The following is an 18910-nucleotide window of genomic DNA, read 5'->3' on the forward strand; positions in this document are numbered from 1 at the left end:
ATCTACCTCTGCTATTTCTTTCGGCTGCTCCCATTAGGGGTCGCCACAGTGGATCATTGTTTCCATCTCTTCCTGTCCTCTGCATCTTCCTCTGTCACACCAGCCACCTGCATGTCCTCCCTCACCACATCCATAGAACATCTCTTTGGCCTTCCTCTTTTCCTCTTGCCTGGCAGCCCCATCTTCAGCATCCATCTCCCAATATAACCAACATCTCTTCTCTGCACATGTCCAAAGAAATGATCGAAGCCACATATAAATTATATCAAAACTAAAATATCAAAGTCAATTGTATAAAGTTGAAAATCTTCTAATTCAGCTTCGTTATACACCTTATGCTGTTCCTTTATACTTCCATGCATAATGTACTGTGTGGATGTGTTGGGAAATGCATATAAAACAAACACTAATACAGTCTTCGTCCTTCAAAAAACAGCCATAGAATTGTGAATAAAACCACTTATAGAGAACCAACAAACCCACTTTTTATCAAATTAAAGGCACTAAAATTTAAAGATTTGGTTGACCTCAAAAAGATTCAGATTATGTACAGAGCAAAAAATCAATTATTACCTGATTGTATCAAAAAGTTGTTTCAAATGAGAGAAAGTCAGCATAACTTGAATGGAATTTGTGTGTTCAACAAGACTAGGTAAAAACAGGAGCATGTGTATGCTCCTTCTGCCCTATATTCCCTAAACCCTATTTTACTGAATTTACCGAACTTAACCTAACCTACCTTAACCTGACTTAACCTCAAACCCCACCTAACCCTAACTTTAACCCAATGCTTACCGTAACCTATCCTTAACCGATAGCTAACATATTCGATAGCTAACCCACAGCACTGAGGGAACATAGGGCTGAACCCGGTCAAAACCAAGTATGTGGCTGGATCATGTATGGTCCATCCATCCATCCATTATCCAACCGCTTATCCTGATTTCAGGGTCGCGGGGGTTGCTGGAGCCTATCCCAGCAGTCATTGGGCGGCAGGCGGGGAGTCAATGTTCAAAATTGTGGCCAGTTTGTTACAGGGGTAGTCACTGGTCGTGTGTATAATGTGGATTCCTGGATATTAACTGTTCATCTGCAATTTTCTGTAGTGGTCCCAATAATGTTTTTTGTTACCTAAGTGTACTGAACTAGCGTATCACATGACATTGTTAAGCTACGTTCAAGTAAAACACGGTTATAAATGCAGCTGCAAGAACAATACTTTCCACACATATCTTGGAATGTTTGATTGAAAGAGAACTTAATTTAATTGTAATTATACCAAAATTCATCTATTGACAGGCAAATTAACGAAGAATGGATTGCGGCTGCTGATAGCACCATGAATTGCGCATCACTTGCAACCGCTATCTGTCTCATCTCAAGGTTCAATTCACAAAAGATATTGCAGTGCAAACACAGCCATAAAGTTTTGCAGCCAAGTGCAATGTGCATCTGATTGCAATTATCCATGTGTATAAAGTATAAATGGTGACTTTGCGTCAAGAACATAGTAGGCAGGCTCAATGTCATCCAAGATGTCATTGCCATGATCACTGGAAAATCTGGGCAAGAAACCCCTTATGAATGTGCTTCAGTTACCACCAACTCTGAAAATGCTAATAATGTTCACTCTGTGTGTGGCTGTTAGCGCTGGTGTTTGTGAATTGGACTTTTTTTTTTTTTGCAATTGCTGAAGGACCAATTTTGCGACAAATCTATCTATCTATCTATCTATCTATCTATCTATCTATCTATCTATCTATCTATCTATCTATCTATCTATCTATCTATTTATTTATATAGCACTTTTCGAAACAGTGGTTACAAAGTGCTTCACAGTTGATAAGAAAGTGCATAATTGTACACAACATGAAAACAGCAAGTAAAAATACAATTTATAAAATGGAAAGAATCACTCAACAGTAAAAACAATATAAACAAACAAAGTTTAAAAGACAATTAAAACCAATAGGAATTGCGGAGTAACAAACTTATAAAAATGCCAGCCTATACAATTGTGTTTTTAGAAGTTTTTTAAAATGTGGTACAGACTCACTTGACCTGACAGAGAGGGGGGAAGCGATTCCATAGTGTTGGAGCTAAAGCAGTAGAAGTACGGTCCCCCTTTGTTTTGAGCCTGGACCATGGGAGAGTCAAGAGCAATTGGTCAGAAGATCTGAGTAATCCTGGTGCAGAGTACTGGGTTATAAGTTCAGAAATATAAGAGTGTGCCATGCCATGGGGGGCTTTGAATGTGATCAGGAGGATATTGAACTGAATTCTGAAGTATGCAGGAAGCCAATGTAAGTGGGTCAGAAAGGGGGTAATATGCTCTCTTCGTTTGGTGTTTGTCAAAAGCCTGGCTGCTGCATTCTGAAGCAGTTGAATTCGAGCAATTGCAGACTTCCTTAAAGAAGAAACTTTGGAGTTACAGTAATCCAGACAGGGAGCGATAAAAGCATGGATGATTTGCTCTACGATATCCTTAGGCAATGCTGAACTAATTTTGGCAATATTTCTGAGTAAATATTGAGTTCTGCTAACCCAGACTAGGCACCATCCCTACAGACATTAAACACACAGACACTGCACAGTCTGTAAGACAAAGTAAGCCAGGGCAACTAAAGAAAAACTCACTGCAAGCAGCTGAGACGAGGGCCCACCAGGCTAGAGAAAGTGGACAGCACACACTGAGGAGGGAGCACACGAGGCTGAAGAAAGTGGCCACACTGATGAGGGGACAAATAAAACCAGCCAGGAGTTGGCACAGACTGAATGTACTTGCGCATGCTCATGCTTGCAGAAGTAAACCGTCTATTGGAAGAAAACAAAAAGCTACAGCATAAACTTGATGAGTACAGGATGTCTGACAGTTTCTTTGGAGATGATGATAAAGTGAAGTACTATATGGGTCTGCCAAACCTGGGAACCTTCATGGCTTTATTCTATTTTTTGGTGCCTCATGTCAGACCAAAGACACATTCTCACTCCATTTCAGATGCTCTTGTTAACCTTTATGCACTTCAGACTGGATCTGCCTGCACAACACTTAGCCCATCATTTTTTGTGTTTCCCCAAAGACGGTGTACAGAACATTCAATGAAATTGTATATTTTTATTCTATGAATTTCCCCCCTTTTTCTCCCTAATTGTACTTGGCCAATTACCTCACTCTTCCGAGCCGTCGCAGTCGCTGCTCCACCCCCTATGCCAATCCAGGGAGGGCTGCAGACTACCACATGCCTCCTCCAATACATGTGTAGTTGCCAGCCGCTTCATTTCACCTGACAATGAGCAGTTTCGCCAGGGGGACATAGTGCGTGGGAGGATCACGCTATTTCCCCAGTTCCCCCTCCTCCCCGAACAGGCACCCCGACCAACCAGAGGAGGCGCTAGTGCAGCGACCAGGACACATACCTACATCTGGCTTCCCACCCACAGACATGGCCAGTTGTGTCTGCAGGGACGCCCGACCAAGCCGGAGGTAAAACGGGGATTAGAACCGGCGGTTTCCATGTTGGTAGGCAATGGAATAGACTGCCACACCACCCAGATGCCCGAAATTGTGTAATTTTTATATCCAAAACCGAGGTGTTCGATAGTATGCAAGATAGAAACACTTTGCCCAAAATTATGCCTCACCAGTCTGTGGAGGCCTTTAAACACAGAGTAGCAGTGAATATTGGTGGTTTTGAGATTTTCACAGAGAAACAATCCAATCTGAAAGTGTGTGCCCAAATATTTTCCAGCTACAAGCACAATCACACTGTTAAGTATTTGATAGGTATTACACCCAATCGCTCTAGTATTTGTTTTCTATCAAAATGGTGGGGTGGCCGTACAAGCAAGAAACACAACACAGAACAGTGTTTTGGGTTTTTTTTTTTTTTTTTTTTTTTTTGACAATTTGTTGTCAGAGAACATTGTCTTGGCTGATAGATGTTTTGACATACAGGAGAGTTTTGGCATGTTGTGTGCAGATGTCAATGAATAGCCAATCAGCACCATGGGCAGGACTTACAAGCTGTTGTCATGCTGTGTGCAACATTGTGGAAATATTCACTTAATGGCCTCTTTCATGTTTGGGCTCCTGAATAATATACGTATATTTAATATGATCACCTTGATTAACAGATTTATTTTACATATACATCTCCCTTTGTGATGGCCTGGCAGTCTGTCAAGGGTGTCTTCCCCCACCTGCCACCCACTGACTGCTGGGATAGGCTCCAGCATCCCCGCAACCCTGAGAGCAGGATAAGCGGTTCAGATAATGGATGGATGGATGGATAGATGTCTTCTCAATAAAGCTTCACATCATATTTTGTTTTTACTTCACTCCGCTCCATTCTTAAAACCCTGGGAAAACAAGTATGTTGGCATTACTACTCATCAGTGTCAACTTAAAATGACATTAGAATCATGTGGATACGTTGGTCTCTAGTGATTGGTTTGGGAAGATTTACTCCCTCCTCCACTGAAAGAGGTTAGAGTGCAGGCATGTCAGACTGAAGATGGAAATGGAGTGTAACAAGTTGACCGTTCTGTCTGATATCAGGCAAATAAAGTCTTAAACAGAACCATACCAATCAATATGACACTTCCAAGATATGATGAAGGTCAAGAATAGATGGTATGCCAACACTTGATCCGGCTTGTCCTTCTGTTTTGCATTTGACCCAGTCTTGCATGAACCATAAAGTATTGTAGCGAATTCGGGGGACAACGCAACCACAGGAACTGCCGCGGCCGGGAAGCGAACCTGTATCGCCCGCACCGCAGGAGACATCGCTAACCGCTAGACTAAAGGCTCAGACCCGCCAGCTAGCGGCCAGCGTGTCTTCTTATCCATGCATGTTACAGTATGTACAGTGACATTTTGAGTAAATGTGTTGTTCTTGGCTGTTTCCTCTTCGTCAACACTTTGATAGCCAAATCAAGTATAGAAACCAAATGTCGTGCACATAGGGTAAAGTTTAATGGTAGTAGTGCATGTCAGATGTTGACCACTACTTACAATTGGGCAAACTATATGTACAAATCAGTGGTGGACAGTAACAAAGTACATATAATTAAGTACTGTAATTAAGTACAAGTTTGGCGTTATCTGCGCTTTATCTGCACATGTAATTAAATACTGACAAAGAACTAAGTGCTAACAATAAAACATTTCAGGATTCACCATTCTAACATCCCATGTTTTAGACCAAACATGTTTTTAAAAAGAGCAACTTTGGACAAAAGTACAGCAGTTATGTGCAATTCTTGCTCCCAGACTATGTGGGCACATAAGGCCATAAGACTTTTTTTTGTGTCAGAAAATGACAACATTAGTGGTTTTCTGAGGAGGTATGTATGTAGTGATGTGTTATTTGAAAAATAATGGATGCTGCATGTACTAGTGTGAAGGAGTACTAGGCATACATAAACCAAAAATAAGTAACATGAGCAGCATCAACAAGAAAAACCACTAGAAATGGATAAGTACTCTGAAGAAAAATTGAGTGTGCTTGCTGAAAGGGAAACATTTGGGTATTGTGTGGTTGCTATGGTCCTCGGGGTGGTTGCCAGGTTGTTGCTAAGCAGTTGCTCGGGAGTAGGTGGACCAACGAGAACAGATCCAACTAGCTTCTTTGGCAGGTGCATGCTGTAGCCTCACATAACTTGGATGGAACCACACAATTGTGCAGTTTTGGTTGTCACAGGCTGCCGTATCATCTTTGCTCTCTGGTCCACGACAAAAGCACCACAATTTCTCGGTTGTTTTCCTCTTCCCACACTGCTTTGGTACAGTGTTAAGACGTTTGGCATGTTCTTTTCTGATTCCCTGCTGGAACAGAAATCTCTTGAAGTGGCATCTGTCTTGCACCCTGAGTGAAGTAACCGCTTACAAGTTCAGGGAGACACACACACACACGCACGCACGCACACAAAATTGCTGTGCCTTTTTCAAGACAGCACTCCAGAGCAGTGGGTCAGACGCAACACAGCAAAATCTTTCGAAGTCCACAAAACAGAATCGCAGTACTCTGCAACAGCCACAAAAATCCCGGACTTGCTTGTAGTACCGATTACCCATCTTTAGCTGCAGCTCTCCATCCATTACTTCCAAACAGAAGTCTCTGTCACAGCTGTTGCATGCCTCCTCGATGGTACTCTCATGGTGCTTGTGTGGGCACTTCATCTCGATGTAGCCTCTTCCACAGCAGTGCACTGCACTATCCCAGTCTGACAATGCTCCAACCTGAGGAAACTTTGGGTTTATGGTATGTATAGGTTTTAATCATTGTGGACTTGTGAACTGCTGTTTTTAGCTATATTTTTGTGTTGTTGTCATGTGTTGTATTTTTGTTGGGGTTTTTTTCAATATGGACCCATGTGTCTGGATAAAGTAAGATGTGATTGATTGATTGATATGGTAAAGCCACAGTGACTCAACTCAAAGTCACAGTGATGTTTCTCAGTCTGCACTCTATACTGTGCTCTCCCATTCCCCCCATTTTGTCTTGCCAATGCAGAAGCAGTACACTGTGTGGGTGCAACAGGATTATCATATCAGTTTCATAAATGTATCAATCATGAATTTTGGTGTTTTAATGTTTTATAACTAAACTACTAAAATTGATGTAAAATTGATGGATAATCAAATCAGTCCCATTAAATCAGTGTCATAACATCAGTCTCATGAATCAGTCTCATAAAGTTATTAACCATTAATTTTGTTCAATAGATATAATTGAACCATTCAAGTTGATCAATGTTGCAGTGATTGGAGTACGTTGTTTGGCAGGGGAAAGCTTCAATAAATATTGTCACAAAACAGGCAAGACAATGATGTACTTTGAGGAAAACAATTTAATAGAACAATCAAAGAAAATCGACGAACACTAATCAAAACTAATTATCTATCTAATATTGATCAGGTACAATCCGTGATGGCAGCAATATATTGATCAAGGCACAAAGGGTGATATGAGGTAGTGAAGCTGTGCAAATATTGTACGAGTGTGTGTGTGTGTGTGTGTGTGTGTGTGTGTGTGTGTGTGTGTGTGTGTGTGTGTGTGTGTGTGTGTGTCTTCTCCTAGATCACTACCTCACCGTGGTGGAGAAGCTTACGTGTACCAATGATCCCAAGAGCTATGCCGTCCAGAGCTTGGCTCCTGGTAGGGTCACCCAAGGCGGACAGTTCAAGAGGAGGTTCCAGACGAAGTGCGATCCAACAAAGACCTCGATGGCAGAACTGGTGGAAGATGTCTCCAGGTCACAACGGCAGGGAAGGTGGATGAAGGCTGCAACAGAGGATGGTCCCCAAGCATCTTGGTTCTCCATGCCATTTGACCCTAGCCACCCCCTGCCAAGGACCGTGTGGTGGCTGCAGGCGCATTAGCCACTCCATGTAAAAAGCTGTCATGTGCAGGCGTCCTCCCATTATGAGGCTCCAGGATCAGCCTCTACACCCACCCGAGAACCCAGAGGGACCCAGAGGGAGGACGGTCATACTCGACCCTGAGTGACCGCCGATGATGATGATGATGAGTGTGTGTGTGTGTGTGTGTGTGTGTGTGTGTGTGTGTGCAATAAAGGGGGGGGGGTTGCACGTTGGAGTGCACGCGTGTGCGTTATTGCACGCTGTGAGGAAATGGCACCAAAAGAATAAAGAAAGGGTGGCCAATAAATTAGTTTTGTAGCCTACTCTGTACATTGTCTGCTGTCATTGGTTAATGAAAATATGGCAGTTAGCTCCCTCAAATGTAGACCAGTCAATTATGTTATTTACAGAGCAGGGCACCTTTGTCTACTATGGGACTGAATAACCATCAACACGAGCACTGTATTAGAATGTAGGGTGCAGGTTGCTGTGAGCTGAGAGAAAGTTGGACCCTTTGTTAATAATATTGCCATGCTGACGCAGGTGAAGCCTGGGCAGACCGGTTTCCTCCTGTCAGCCCATGACTAATGGAGAGAGATAGGAGCGATGGGGCTGCATGAACATTTGACAGAGAGCTATCATTGAATACAGGGGGTGAGTAGTTAGAATTTCAATGAAGAAAAAAAGAAACTGAGCAGAAGTAGACGGAGGAGAGCATGGTAAGGCTAACTGCTATAGGATTGGGCCTTGGAGCTTCAGAGAGAATGAGTGACTGTGTGTGTGTGTGTGTGTGTGTGTGTGTGTGTGTGTGTGTGTGTGTGTGTGTGTGTGTGTGTGTGTGTGTACGTTGCCGTGTGATTGTTGGAGTGAGTACGAGCGTTTGTGCGGGTTGGAGGAAACTCTGCTCGGTCTGTTGTGCTAATGATCCTAGCGTGTCTGATTAGATGTGCTACACGCTCTGCCCTGGCAGGTGGGTTGGTCCCTATGGTGCCCAGAATGGCTTTGAACTGCCAAACTAATATCAGTACCGTTCCTGCTGTTCGCTGATAACACACTCCAGGCAATAACGGTGCCACATGGGAACACCAGCCTTTCTGAATAGGGGCAGAATATCTTCTCATTTTGAATACAAAAACAAACAAATGAAAAATGGAGCAGTGTGAGGGAAACTTTATCGCAGTGCAGGAAATGAATGGCGAAAGCACAGTGTTTAACTTGACAATTTAGGCAAAGTCATAAGGTCCCTTATATCCATGGAAGTGAGCAGAAGATAAAACGATGGTTCACAAGTGGCGGCGAGAGAGTCCACAAAGAGAGGAAATGGGAAAATGATGATGAGAAGTTGCAAGACATTGTGCTGACCCTGTTCTGGTAGCGAATAATTTGCTCTGCACTGATTATAGCAACATTAAAGCAAAGCCAAAGAACCATGCTGGTGTTTCATGTCATGGAAATACTGTTGTCTTTTGTGTGACCTGGTTCCAAGCACGCTGAGCTCTCGTCCTTCAACTGCTAATGCACTATGGCTCAAAATACCCTCAAATTCAGAGTAGCCTGCTCTTTAACCTAACTTCCTGTGGTTTTTCACATCTAAATTAAGGGTATGGCGCGACAGTGTGTTACAGTTAAAACACTTTTGTAGCTTTACTGATTAAAAAGTGATCTATTTTGACATACAGAAAATGTAGGGAAGTGAGAAGCCAGAGCCATCATCTGAGTGACTGAGGGAAACTGTAAATTATGGGCAATAAATCAGTTTTAAACACCATAGTAAGAGTGGGGATCTAAGAAATTGTTCTTTTTACCCACTTTTACCATAAGAAAGTTTGTAATTAACTATTATAATAAAAACAAGCAACATTTTAGTTTTTTTTTTTTTCATGTATTCTGTGACAGGCATGGGCACAAGTCCATGAATACTGGGATGGCATCCAGCACTTTACCTGTGCCCCCGTCCATAGGCTTAGTGGTTGTGTCAGGAAGGGCATCCGACTTAAAATTTTGCCAAATCAGTGTGCGGATTGACAAGACCATACCGGATCAGTCAAGGCTCCATACAGGATTGGCTGATGCCCGGGTTAACAACAGCCACCATTGGTGCTGTGCCCTCCTCACAGGCCTACTGATGAAAACTGTACAATCCGCTGTGGCGACCCCTGAGAAACAGGGAACAAGCTGAAAGCAGAAGAAAAAGAAGAAGATGATGATGATGTTGTCTTCCGTGATGCTGGTTGCTTTGTTACATTTATTTTTCCACTATCACATACACTATATGGCCAAAGGTACGTTGACACCCCTTCTAATGGGTGGATTTGGCTATTACAGCCGCATCCATTGCTGGTAGATGCATTAAATCAAGCACACAGCCATGCAGTCTCTATAGACAAACATTGGCAGCAGAGTGGGTCGTACTGAAGAGCTCAGTGACTTTCAACAAGTCAGTTGATCAAATGTCCGCCCTGCTAGATCTGCCGCAGTCAGTTGTAACTGACTGTGACGTGGAAACATCTAGGAGCAGCAATAACTCAGCTGTGAAGCGGTAGAACAGAACACACAAGCTCACAGAATCCTGAAGCACGCACCGCGTAAAAATCGTCTGTTCTCGGTTGAAACATGCACGTACCTATCGAGTTCCAGACTGAAGAACTGTTAATTGGGAGCATCGTGAGATGGGTTTCCGTGGCCGAGCAGCCTCACACAAGCCTAAGATCACCATGTGCAATGCCAAGCGTCGGCTGGAGTGGTGTAAAGCATCGATGTGGATCGATGTATCGCTTCAATGATCAACGATCCAATATCATCGATGGAAAGTGAAAAGATCGATCTATATCATCTTTAAGATACGCTTTGGATGTAAAAAAAAAAGTTTCCCCCTCTTTTCCCCACAATTGTATCTGTCTAATTACTCTACTCTTCCAAGCCTTCGCGGTTGCTGCTCCACCCCCTCTGCCGATCCGGCGAGGGCTGCAGACTACCATATAGCCTCCTCCGAAACATGTGGCATCGCCAGCTGCTTCTTTTCACCCGACAGTGGGGAGTTTCATGGCCAGGGGGACATAGCACATGGGAGGATCACGCTATTCCCCCCAGTTCCCCCTCCCCCCTGAACAGGCGCCCTGACCGACTAGAGGAGGCGCTAGTGCAGCGACCAGGACACATACCCACATCCGGCTTCCCACCCGACGCCCAACCAAGTCACAGGTAACATGGGGATTCGAACCGGTGATCCCTGTGTTGGTAGGCAACGGAAATAGACCGCTACACTACCCGGATGCCCTGGATGTGAAACATGTAAAGCTCGATATCTCTAAACCACTGAGCACACAGACAGAACCTTGTAAATCCAAGGCGATGAAGCATCGATGTGTGTGGTTAATGTTCATAATTGAAAGGTCATCAAGGGCTCTTTAAGTTTACTGATTAAAAAAAACAAAAAACACTTGCACTTAAACATGAGAAATGTGGCACTTTATAGTGAACAGCAGGAGGTCTGTTTTTATTCTTTTTATTAAAAAGAATAGATTGTTTTTCATTTATATGTCTGGAAGAGCTCTGTAATAAAATTGTCAAATCATATTTTAGTTGCCTTTTGTGAGTTGGTAGAAATGTAGCTGATTGTGTTAAATGGGCATATGCTATCGTCTCCTATAGATCGCAGGTCCCTGAATTGAATCGACTGGCAATTCCAGAACTACTACCCTGCTACTTGTTCTTAGCACTTATTGTATTCACTCATTTAAAAAACAATCGCTTTCTTGCACTTTTACTTTAGCACTGGTTTTGCTCTTAGATGCTTGTTTAGATGCACTTATGACCTCTGATGACTAGTAGTTTTCCTGATTTCCTACGTTAAATGCACTTATTGTAAGTCACTTTGGATAAAAGCATCGGCTAAATGACTGTAATGTAATGTAATGAATCGAAATTTTATCATGGCAGACTTTGATATCAGCAAATATTGTATCGTTGTCCAAAGAACCGCTATAATATCGTATCATGACGAAACGTGTGATTTATACACCTATAGTTAAGGTTTTATTATCTATAAAGCACATCACACTGCATAGCATGGCTGTCACAACAGTAAGCATCTCTCCAAGCCCTTGTGTTTCATTATTAATCACACGCAATATGTTGTGCAGAACAGATTTTAATGATGCTTTTTCAATATTTCTGCTGAGAACTGGTATGTAAAGATTCAGTATACATTATACTGAATGGCTTAGGTGGCTAATATAAGACTTTATTAAAACTCTGACCATGCATTTCTCAGTGTTTGTGTTGAGCCTCTACATCTAAACATAATGTAGTTTATTATAAGAACTTCCGATTTTCAGGAAACTGCAGCTCTATTAGATTTTCCTTGTAGGGTTTCACGACACCAAATAGACAGTCTCTTTTGTCTTCCAGGCTTCAGAGTTGAATTAAAGTGGGGGGTAACTGAGCTCAAATCTGTGTTTTGGGATACCCATACCCCAGGAAAACATCAGTAACCACCCAGCCAATTCTGTATGATTAAAAATGTTGCTAAGTATATAAAACAAAGCTTCAAAAACGTGTATAAATCTGCAGCGTCCACTGGTTTCAGACTCTGGGGGCGTGGCACCGAAACCACGCGCTGTAGAGTGGGGAGAACCTGTCAAATAGCTACCCTAGTTACTGTTGATAAGAAGACATGGCTGCCAACAGCAGAATTGGGCAAGTACAGCCCTATACACTCACCGGCCACTTTATTAGGCACACCTGTCCAACTGCTCGTTAACGCAAATTTCTAATCAGCCAATCACATGGCAGCAACTCAATGCATTTAGGCATGTAGACATGGTCAAGACGATCTGCTGCAGTTCAAACCGAGCATCAGAATGGGGAAGAAAGGTGATTTAAGTGACTTTGAACGTGGCATGGTTGTTGGTGCCAGACGGGCTGGTCTGAGTATTTCAGAAACTGCTGATCTACTGGGATTTTCACGCACAACCATCTCTAGGGTTTACAGAGAATGGTCCGAAAAAGAGAACATATCCAGTGAGCAGCAGTTCTGTGGGCGAAAATGCCTTGTTGATGCTAGAGGTCAGAGGAGAATGGCCAGACTGGTTCGAGCTGATAGAAAGGCAACAGTAACTCAAATAACCACTCATTACAACCGAGGTATGCAGAAGAGCATCTCTGAACGCATAACACGTCGAACCTTGAGGCAGATGGGCTACAGCAGCAGAAGACCACACCGGGTGCCACTCCTGTCAGCTAAGAACAGGAAACTGAGGCTACAATTCGCACAGGCTCACCAAAATTGGACAATAGAAGATTGGAAAAACGTTGCCTGGTCTGATGAGTCTCGATTTCTGCTGGGACATTCGGATGGTAGGGTCAGAATTTGGCATCAACAACATGAAAGCATGGATCCATCCTGCCATGTATCAACGGTTCAGGCTGGTGGTGGTGGTGTAATGGTGTGGGGGATATTTTCTTGGCACACTTTGGGCCCCTCAGTACCAATTGAGCATCATGTCAATGCCACAGCCTACCTGAGTATTGTTGCTGACCATGTCCATCCCTTTATGACCACAGTGTTCCCATCTTCTGATGGCTACTTCCAGCAGGATAACGCGCCATGTCATAAAGCTCGAATCATCTCAGACTGGTTTCTTGAACATGACAATGAGTTCACTGTACTCAAATGGCCTCCACAGTCACCAGATCTCAATCCAATAGAGCACCTCTGGGATGTGGTGGACCGGGAGATTCGCATCATGGATGTGCAGCCGACAAATCTGCAGCAACTGCGTGATGCTATCATGTCAATACGGACCAGACTCTCTGAGGAATGTTTCCAGTACCTTGTTGAATCTATGCCACGAAGGATTAAGGCAGTTCTGAAGGCAAAAGGGGGTCCAACCCGGTACTAGCAAGGTGTACCTAATAAAGTGGCCAGTGAGTGTATGTTTGAACCAGAGGAGCCAGAGGCACCAGAGGACACAGAGGATGACGTACTGCCCAATAATCCCCGTGCCCTTATTCCTGTTGAAGAATGGTAACTTCATCTATAATCTATTTTTCCCCTCCCATTTATGCAAGCTAACATTAGCTAGCTAACGTCGGCTCGGATAGAATAATTCTAGCTATAAAATTCGAGCCGACGTTAGCTAGCTAGCTTACGTTAGCTTGTTGCTAGCTAACAATACTCTAGCAGTGCATTTTCCTATGGCTAGCGAACGTTATGTCATTGTTGCATAGCTAACGTTACCTAGCTAATAATACACAACAAGGCTACTTACTGCGTTGTTGGCGACAAAAATTGAAGCTGAAGGGCCTGGAGGAGACTGGAGACCGGGAAAGGTTGGTTCAGCCGAACTAACCAGTGCCAGTGGCCCGTCTGAAAAACCAAACTGTCGCCTCTGCCAGTTTGAAAAACATTCCGTTGCAAAGTGCTTGCTGCACAGGCGGGTGGTACTGCTAGCAACGATGCCCTCTCCAACTCCATGGCCCCTAATAAATTCTCCCCACTTGAGCCTTCTTTCTCCTTCCTTCGGGAGTTGGTATACGGTGTCAGACCCCGAAAGCTGGCTTCCAAGGATGCATTTTCTATGTGCAGGCATAGCATTCACAGGACTTTCAACTGGCTACTTTCAACTAAGGTTACTATACTTTCAACTACTACTTTCAACTGCCTCGGAGTGACAGCTACCGTTACGAGCTTTATATAGGGGACAGACAGGTGAGATTAAGGTTCCTATAGTAACCTTAGGTGGGATACGCAAAGGTGTTCTAAATCAATGCAAAGGAAGACGGCAACGTCACCTAGGAAGACAGCCTAAAAATCAAGAAAGGAAAACGGGAAAAATACCCCAAAACGGTCTAACTCCGCAAATCAGTTCTATACATGGTTCAACACATTTTAACATGTCAACAGTAATACATCTCCCACATTTATAAATTATTTTGAAGCAAATCTGTCAATTTGGTTACCCTGCTCTTTAAGCAACTTTCATTCATGTTTTCTCCAACTATAACCAATTTCCAAAAAGCTGATCAAATCAGGCCGAAACAGAAGACTTACCAATTAGTCAAATGACGCTGCTGTTACATTTTGCCCTCCAGCCACAAATTACACTGTGGAGGGCTGTCCTCGCCTCAATTATCTTCTGGCAGATCAACCTCAAACTCTAAAGCTCTTAGCCTTTGATTGTAACAACACAGAGACCAACTACCTTCAAGGCTAAGGCTCCTGGGTGCCTAAAAGCTGATTTACTCAGACCAGCATCTTATTAAAGCTATTCTTCATAAATAAGTCAGAATTGACCAAACAGCCAAATGGGAGTCCCTGACAGCACAAAATGGATAGACAGAATCCTATGCTTATGAGCAAACCACTATGTGTACTAAAAAGGAAATCTCTGTCCTCCATGTTGCATAGGTTGGTCCCCCTGTAACTATTAGCCTACGCCCGACTCCATCGCTGTTAGACCCTTACCTGCATTTAATGATGTTCAAGACAAAAATGCATTGATTTCTTAAAGGGATTAACCGGGTAACAGAAATGTCAAGTGACAAAGACTGTAGCAGTGTAAAGACTGAAACATTACTGGATAAGAATGAAAAAAACTTCACTTACCCTGATACACATATTAATCAAGTAAATATACATTACTTTGCACTAAAACGTTTTAGCTGGGATTGAAACCTCACCATTGCCGTATTTATTTTGATTTGAAGCCATATTTGGGCTTAAACAGTGTAATAAACAGCAGTTAGCGGGGGAAAAAAAGTCATTAATTTGTTCAAATAAGCCTCACCTGCCATTCTTGCCAGCATTAAACATGTAATCAAGATTCACTGTTTTATTGTGCAAACTTGTTACCCCATCTGCTACTGTGTACCATGCCCATTCAGCATTTACTGAGTGCCTTTTGGAAGAGTGTCAAGTAGAGTTAAGTCAATTATATTTGTATAGCCCATTATCACAAATTACAAATTTGCTTCAGTGGGCAAAGAATGGGTGATCTCTTCTCTGATGGTCTTCCAAAGGTTTCTGTTATTTTTTCCTCATCTAAACCAAAGGCCTCAGGATAGAGGGTGTAATGCATTGTTGTTTAGTGTATCTTCCCAGATTTCCATTGTGTGAGCACAAAGCTCTCTGCAACTGTAACTGTGAGTTCAGGGTAGACAAATGAACTTGACCTGGCTTGACCTGATTTATTAGTTGCTTCAGGTTGCATTAAGTTAGGTTATGCCTAAACATTGTGTTTTAGGTAGTATTAATGAGTGGAAGTATATTACCATTTAGGACGCCGCAAGAAAAACACATACACATGATACACACACAAACACACACACACACAGGCCTGGGCTCGAGATTAAGTATGGTCCGATGACTCAGGTTCACTGCAGAATTGGTACAGGCCAGATGAGTGATCAGCACCTTGGCCAGTCAGGCTAGTATAACAAAGGAGCTTCTTCTTTTTTCTTTTTCCTTAAATGAGCTGTCAGTTTCAGGATATATTAGCTTCATTTATGCTTAATCATTGTGCTTATGGGGTATTAGAAAGTGGACTGAGTAGACATATAACCATTTACAACACTGCAGTTACAACACACGTGCACATGCACACATGTGTGCGCGCGCGCGCGCACACACACACACACACAGGCCAGGGCTCACTCGACAGTAAGGATCGCCCGTAGTAGCCACTGCAGGATGTATGGGCCAGCTGATTGATCAGCGACTAGCCCGTTTGGGCCAGTACAAAATAGCCCCCCCCCCCCCTTAAATGAGCTGTCTGCGTGAAAAGGAAGGCTAAATGAAAAGGAAAAGGGGTTTGTTTGGTTTGGTACATAAGTTGCCGTAGGTGGAGTACAACAATGATAATGGCATTATGTTCTGCAATGTCAGTAGCCAGCTCCAATGGCGGACTGGCCATCTGGAGCACTGGGAGTTTTGCCGATAGCCCGCTTGACAATTGAGGTCAATGCAATGCTAAATATAAATAACCCCAGCCCCCACTTAAATAAAAATAACCAAGTGTTGTGTGTGTGACTGGCCCAGGCAAGTGGGCTACTGGCCACTGTGGTTAGGTGTTAAATCTGTCAGCCTGTCTCTCCCAGCCAATTACTTTTGGCCCTGTCCATTGTAGCGTTTCCTGGGCCCCGCCCCTTTCCTGTCTCTGTTAAGCGGCGACATTTGGATAAATGGAGGAGTGGTGCAAGATGGACAAACAAAAAGAGAAAAAATGTAAATGTGGTGCTGAAAAGCGGAGAGAGAAGAGGTTGGCGGCCAAATGGTTTAAAATAACAAATTATTCATTTGGTGCCGTTTCCGGTCAATCATCTCAGCCTAGTGAGCCTGAAGGCACTGGCAACAGACAGCAGAGAGAGCAGCCCATTGAGCCCAACGATACAAGATGTTGTATATGTGAGTACCGTGTTTTGGTGTTTTACGACAGTTGACAGCTTTACGGAAGTGTGCGTTGTGAAGTAAAGAGTTTTTTTTATGTTGCATCAAACTACTGTTTGGACCTCCATTTGTTGTCGGTTCACTGAATATAACATTGGCGATGAGAGATGGCTGAGCCACCGGCACCATTCTTGACTGTGCCCGGCGACCCTCCTGTCTTGTGGACCGCCTTGTTGGATAGTTTTGAGACTTATCTGGACGCTATGAACTTTTCCGACATTACCGAGGGAGGCAGCAATACTCCGTCATTGCCTCGGTCAGGAGGGACAGAGGATATGTAAAGCAATTTCAGGAACCATTTCCCCCTTTGCCTCCTACGCAGACCTGGTCAGGTTGCTCCACAACCATTTCGCTGGTAAGCAGCGGGTCCTGCAATGCCGATACCACCTGAGAAAAAGAGCCCAGCTGCCTGGTGAGTCAGTCACAAGGTACGTGGCTAACCTGAGGGAGCTAGCAGGCCATTGCAGTTACGGTGAGCTGCGGGATGAAATGGTCAGAGACCAGCTAATTTGTGGGACGTTGTGTGACAAGACAAGGGAGAAACTGCTTTTGGAATCAGATGATTTGTCACTTGTGGATGCTGTCGAAATAGCGCTCCAGGTCGAGTCAGCGCTAGAATACGCCTCTATGTTAACTAGTAACCTGCCACGCACGCAGCAGCCATCTCCTGCCCTCACGCAGCAGCCATCTCCTGCCCTCACGCAGCAGCTTCAGCTAGCGTTTGTCACGTCCTCCTCTGCACATAGCGTGGATTCGGACATCGTGCAGCAGACACACAGGCAACTTAAGAGGCGGTGTTGTGGCAATTCTGGGGCTAGCTCTCACGATACTAGGGCGCCGAACTGCCCGGCTCGGGGACAGAGATGCAAGAACTGTAACAAATGTAACCGTTTTGCCATAATGTACCGCTCAGCCCCTGCTAGTAACACTGTTCAAGCCAAGTCTCCAGCAAACCCACCTGACCACACTGCGATTCAGCATGTTTCCAGCTGCCATGTTGCATTCAAATCCTGCACTGTGCAGCTAGAGAAAGTATGCTTACCTCTACCATTAAACACTGGTGCTGCAGTTTCGATGCTCAACCTTAAAACTTATTTTGCTCATGTGCCACTTAAACAACCCTCCACTCACCTGTGTGGTTATGGCAAGCTCTAAAATCACAGTAGTAGACACGCTCCAGCTCCCATCCTTCACATTCCACATTTCCAAGAGGGGCGCTAACAGCCTAGGCCTTGACCTATTCACTGGGTTGGGCTTCTCCCTGCATGACGACAATGGGGCGGCTATACTTGAGGTCACCACCACGTGGCAGCAGAAATGGCCTGCACTCTTTGATGGACCGGGCTGTCTAAGAGCTGTTACACATAAGCCCTAGGTGAGGGATGATGTGAGCCCCGTCATCCAGCCCCCAAGTCGGAGCCCTCTGGCGTTGCATGAGGGCGTCACGAAAGAGCTTCAGTCACTGTTGGACGACGCCATCAATGAGTCGATTGATGCTTCGCCCTGAATTTCTAACCTAGTCATTGCCAAATTAAATCTGGGGGGATCAGGGTATGTGTGGATCTCTGCGCTGTCAACAAGATATCATCCCTGATAAATTTCCCTTGCCCACAGCTGAGGACCTTACCACCCTATTCCACGGCTCCACAGTTTTCACGAAGCTCTACCTACGGCAAGGATATTTGCAGGTGCCTCTGCACCCTGACAGCATGTGCATGTGTTTTAGCCATGGCACACGATGGTCACTTGGGCATAGTGAAGCGCAAACAGCGATGCAGAGACTTGGTGTGGTGGCCAGGCATAGACCATGATATTGAAGTGCTGATCAGGGATTGCGCTGCATGCTTCCTCAGCGGCACAGGTGGACCACCAGCCACACTGTCCTTACAACCTTTAGCATGGCCAGCCTGTTCCTGGGACCATGTCCAGTTGGACATCTGTAGCGAAGTACATGAGCGAGGGGTCCCTCATCATCAGCGGTTCTTGGTGGTGGTGTACGACCTCCATTCAAAATGGCTGGAGGTTGTTCCGGTAGGAACAGTCACCACTAGGGCCATTATCGATGTCCTTGATAGCGTGTTTGCAAGATGGGG

Source organism: Lampris incognitus, chromosome 7 (assembly GCF_029633865.1).
Source record: "Lampris incognitus isolate fLamInc1 chromosome 7, fLamInc1.hap2, whole genome shotgun sequence".
Lineage (NCBI taxonomy): Eukaryota > Metazoa > Chordata > Actinopteri > Lampriformes > Lampridae > Lampris > Lampris incognitus.